Here is a 5,825-nt window from a genome sequence, read left to right on the forward strand (position 1 = left end):
CCTCCCCAGTAGCTGGGACTACAGGCACCTGCCACAATGCCTGGCTATTTTTTGTAGCAGTTTGGCCGGGGCCAGGTTCAAACCCGCCACCCTTGGTATATGGGGCTGGCACCCTACTCACTGAGCCACAGGTGCCCTACTCACTGAGCCACAGGCGCCGCCCCTTGATGACTCCTTTTTTAGACTTAAATCTAGATGATACTTTCTCATCTGTCTTGCAGGAGTTCAAACTCCATCTAATCTCACATGGATCACTCAACAGCCACTTCATAGCATCTGGGCATAACTTCAGATTCTCTCTGTTTCTGTTCATCTTCCACACTGCTTCTAAAGCTATCTTCCAAAAAAATCATCAGCTTTTCTTATCCTCCTGCTGAAAAATGTCTTTTCCCTCTGTTAAATACATGCTGCATACTGGATCTTCAGGATCTGACTCCAATCTGTAGCACCAGCCTTATCCACACTGCCTCATAGTCTGACTACATAATCTCTTCATAAACATATCAAACACCTCACAACCCCACATTTTGCACACACTATCTCTCCTGCCTGAAATACAATTTCACCCCTTTCCATCTAGTTCATTACTACTCATCTTTTAAAACCCAGCTTCAATAAAGCTTCTTCTGGCAGGGCACGGTGGTTCACGCCTATAATCCTAGCACTCTGAGAGGCCGAGGCAGGTGGATTGCTTGAGCTCACAGGTTCAAGACCAGCCTGAGCAAGAGCAAGACCCCATCTCTACTAAAAAATAGAAAAACTAGCTGGGTGTTATGGCAGGTGCCTGTAGTCCCAGGTACTAGGGAGGCTGAGGTGAGAGGATCTCTTGAGCCCAAGAGACTGAGGTTGCTGTGAGCTGTGATGATGCCATGGCACTCTACCCAGGGCAACCAAGTGAACTGTCTCATAAAGAAAAAAAAAGTTCATTTAAATACATTAAAAAAAATTAACTGGCTTCTTAGAGTCACTTGGCCTTTTCTGCTCACTGCCTTGGATTTGGTGTCCCTGTGGCACCTTATTCTTGTCTCTTCACTGTCATTATCAAGGTGCCTTTGATGCCTCGACTTCATGTTTATCTTCCTTACTAGATCCTGAGCTCTTTGAAGGAAGAACTGTGTCTCTTCCACTCCGTATCCCCAAGACTGACCCAATTTCTTACTTAAGAAATGTCTGCTGGAAGAATATAAAGAGAGGATAAAGAGAGGGTATGGTAAAATATGATGAGAATAAACAAGAACAGAATAAAACTGGGGTAAGAACACATTACACTCTGTCCAGAATTGGTAGATGAGATGTCTAGTGGAAAAGGATACAAGGTTATATCACTACTGTTCTAAACAACCTAGATCCCCATGCCATTGACTCCTCTCCTTCCTCTGCCCATGGAGGAATAAATTCCACAAAAAGTGAAAAGGTCTGTATTCTTCTCTTTCCTGTTTCAGTCTTCTTGGGATCACTTTTCCTCCTCTGCCAAGATCAGTTGCCCAAACTTGATCACACTCCCATCATTTCAGAGCCCTGATACAGGGTAGCCCAAGGGCTCCACACCTAAATTAAATTTGGCTGTTGCTAAGAGATACCAGGCTTCAGACAGAAAAGTCAAAACCTAACACTGGCAATAGACACTTAGGTCCACGAGGCATACGGTTGTCTTAAATTATACTTTGGGAGAAAGAAGAATAGGTAAAAATTATATTTTAAGCCTAATTTTATAAGTCTTCTAGCCACATCACAGTTGGTCCGGGCTATCTCTCCTGCCTGAAAATAAATACAGAAAAAATCACTGCTGTTCCTGCTTTCTGATAAGCCACAATGTATCATTCAGCTACAGTTGATCTAACTGCTAAATAAAGCCATCAGCACAGCCTCATTTACCTGGGTCTATACTTTCTCAAATAGCAGAAAGCTTGCGCATGCAAAAGACAGCCCAGGACCAGAAGTTAGCATTCTCTATTGATTGCTGCCAGCTGAGTTCAAATGGAGAGCATGAAGAAAGCCTTCAAAAAGCCAACTGATAGAGGCTTGCATCCTAAGAGACTTACCTTAGCTCTCTATTAGAAGTCTCCCTTAAATTTGGCTATCATTTCTTTGCCTTACAGAAATGTATTTAACCACTAGTACAGCAAATGAAGATATAAGAAAGGGTTCATCTCTAAGGAGAACTATAAGAAAAGGAGGGAATAGTATCATTGGAATAGAGGAGTAACCATCATGCTCACTTTCATTCAGTGTTTTCTTTGACTTAAACATTAAGAAAACTTGGCAGGGGTTAGTAACCAAAACCTAAAAGGAAGGCAGTAGGTCTTAAGAAAATTAATGTAGGCTGTTCTAAATTTCTTTAATCAGGTTTGCCAAGGTATCCGTATTTTGGGGAATCCCTTTGTATACCAACTGCAAGGAGGGGTTCGTACACCCCACCTGTAGAGGCAGAGAACTGATGGCAAATGATGGGGAAAGCTGTGAGAAAAAGCGCTAAAGGAAAAGTCAGGGTGTAACCTACAAAGAAAGCAGAGTGTGAAAAATCATAGTATTTAAAAATAGAACACTGGGGGCCAGCCATAGGCTTATGTCTCTCATCCTAGCACTCTGGGAGGCCAAGGTGAGTGGATCGCCGGAGCTCAGTTCCAGACCAGTCTGACCAAGAGCGAGACCCTGTCTCTACTAAAAATAGATAAAAACCTAGCAGCATCTCAAGGCAGGCACCTGTAGTCACAGTTACTCAGGAGGCTGGAGCAAGAGGATCTCTTAAGCCCAGGAATTTGAGGTTGCTGTGAACTATGATGCCACAGCACTCTACCCAGGGAACAGTGAGACTCTGTCTCAAAAATAAAATAACATAAAATTTAAAAAATAAAGATAGAAGGCCAGGTGCAGTGGCTCACGCCTGTAATCCTAGCACTCTGGGAAGCTGAGGAGGGTGGATTGTCTGAGCAAAAGCAAGACCCTATCTCTACTAAAAATAGAAAAACTGAGGCAAGAGGATTGCTGTGCCCAAGAGTTGGAGGTTGTTGTGAGCTATGATGCCACAGCACTCTACCTAGGGTGATAGCTTGAGACTCTGTCTCAAAAAAATAAAATAAAATAAAATAAAATCAAAACAGTTTAAGTCTTGGGTTTAAGTCTTGACTTAAGCGATCTTGGGCACTGTCTTTATGCCTTAGCTTCTGCATCTATAACAATAATTTAGTATGTGTAAGATTTTCATGATGATTAAATAAAACAACAGAAGAGCTCTGTGAGTGATAACCCATGATACAAATGGCATTTGAGTAGTCATAAAATATTATTACTAATAAGGAAGCATTCAGAAGTGCTTTTGTTATGGGGCCACACTCATGAGATGGCTACCTGTGTCATTTTCATCAAAAAAATGGAAATTTTGGGATACAGACTTAGCTCCCTACTTCCAAACAAATTGAGCAACTCATTTTGCAATTTTTTTTTTTTTTTTTTTTTTTTGTAGAGACAGAGTCTCACTTCATCACCCTCAGTAGAGTGCTGTGGCATCACACAGCTCACAGCAACCTCCAACTTCTGGGCTTAGGAGATTCTTCTGCAAATATGTTTTTAAAAAGACTTGAACCCATGAGGCTTAAGGCCCAAGCATAGAAAGAAGTCTGGGGCAAACATATGACAAAGAAGGGATGGGGACAGTGACTTTAAGACTTGTGGGATTGGCATTGCCGCTCAACTCTGAGCATGGTCAAGCTGGGAGCCCTGAGTGATGAGAGACTCACATCTGGGAGGTCACACTTTGAACTTGATGGTAGTAAAGGAAGTCCTGACTGAGGTTCATTTTTTCCTCTTTCTTCCCCAAAATGCATGAAAAGACTCATTGGTTTCAAAGCCATGCGGGGAGAACTGCCTAAAGCAGATAGCCGAGAAGACGGAACACCAGGAGAAAATGCACGCAGATACCTGATTAGAGGGGGTAAGGGAAACCGGCTTGTGCCTTCCCCTTAATGGCTTGTCAATCCTGCATTTCTGCGGGTCTTTGAACACACATCCATATGGCTGTCGATGCTCTCAGTCGCTCCCTGCGTCAGAGACGAAGATACCTTTTTATAGTCACTGCAGGGAACAGTGTCTGGCTAGTAAGCCTGTTTCATTCCGCAGGGAAAGATCAGCCTCTACAAGCCTAGCTGGCAGGAAGAAGAGTTCCTTTCTGAGTTGAACTATTCCATCCATCACTCCCTTTGAAGTCTGAACTGACTCAACAGCACTCTTTATTGCTATCTAGTCTAGATACTGGACAAGTCAAAACAGCATTTCAGAGGTTAATAGCTGGGGAATCATATAAACCTTCAATGTATAAGGGAAAAATAGCTCCTGAATGCTCTAGTAAACACAAGCGTGCACAACAGTGAGAAGGCTTTTGAATAGTCTTACAGTTTTACATCTACCCAACCAGCCATGTCTGATTAATTGGTCCCCTTAGCACACATTGTTGGTTTTCTAAAAGAATGGTTATGTGCAAAGGGGCATGCATTTAATTGCTATAAAATCTCCTGGGACTCAGTAAGCCCATGTCTAAAACAATAAAATATTATCTGCTTTGTGTCCTCACCAAGTGTGAGGTATACATCATTATTCTAGCCGCCTAAACGCCATCGCACCAGCAAAGCTCAGATGAGCTTTCCTGATCAGGCCAACAAATCGGGTGAGTGCCCTAATTCTGAGCAAAGCTTCTACTCCAGGCAAGTTCAGTCAAAGTGAGCCTTTTTTTTTTTTTTTTTTTGCCACCAATGAGATCTCCTAGGAGAACTGAACCAAGAAGACTCACAAAGACAGGAATCAAATCCAGTGCCAAAAAAAAAAAAAGAGTATGAGGGGGAAATGCTAAGCCCCACCAGAATCCAGTTAACTGGGGTTCTTCCTGCTAACCAACCCGAGCAAGCCAGGGAACAAAGCAATTCTTGGAGACAGTTACTAAAGCCCAGGCTTCATGCCTGCACCCTCTCGAGGATGCCTTCTTATCTGATTAAATGGAATATTATGCTAAATATTCAGCCACCCCGGCACTGGCTGTGTGGGTGGGCTGGATAAAATCTTCATGAAAATGCCATTGTGGGGTCATTTGTTTAATTTCAATTCTGCAAAATGTAAAAATAGAACGAGTTGCCGTGAGGGGCTGAGGCTTGACAGCTTCAAGGAGAAGCCTCTCCAAAGCACAAAAACCTCGCTGTTCCACGGGCTCGCCCGCTTTCTCCCTCTGCCAGAGGAAAAGTGGGAAGGGAGAAAATCTGAAAGCAAGGTGCTGCTTTGACTTCTGCTCTTTTCCCCTCTTTGCCCTTTTTTTGCACTTTATCCATGCATTTCCCTCTCGTTCCATCTGTTTCCTCTCCCTCCTCCTGCTCGGCTGGCTTCCTTTCTCTGCCACCCCGCCCTCCCCTCCTTCAGCATCTCTCTGTCATTTCTTGCTGTCTTCTTCCCAGGGACTGGTTCCCCTCCTCCCCCTTCTGGAGCAGCCTGTCTCCAAGCCCGCTGGGCCTCCCAAACTTTTCTAGGAATTACTGTGCTCCCACTCATCCCCCTCTATTTCCTCCCTCCTCCCCAAGTCCCAGACACAGAGGATGTCTAGAAAGATGGGACCTAGATCAAACAGCAGGTGAGCTGCAAGGGGCTGCCTTCTTCACTCTCCCACATTAGATAAATATGCTTATTATTTAGGGAGCTCTGCAACTCCTGGTAGGGTGAGGGGAGCATGTAGGTAGCCTGTCACTGGTCTCATATCTGTACAAGTTTTATTTTATGAAGAGTTTTTGTTTAATAAATGCTCAAATTGCTCTGTCCAGTTCTGATTGTTGAAGCCCGTGGCTCCCTCC

Source organism: Otolemur garnettii, unplaced genomic scaffold, assembly GCF_000181295.1.
Source record: "Otolemur garnettii isolate 467f Iridium unplaced genomic scaffold, OtoGar3 scaffold00108, whole genome shotgun sequence".
NCBI lineage: Eukaryota > Metazoa > Chordata > Mammalia > Primates > Galagidae > Otolemur > Otolemur garnettii.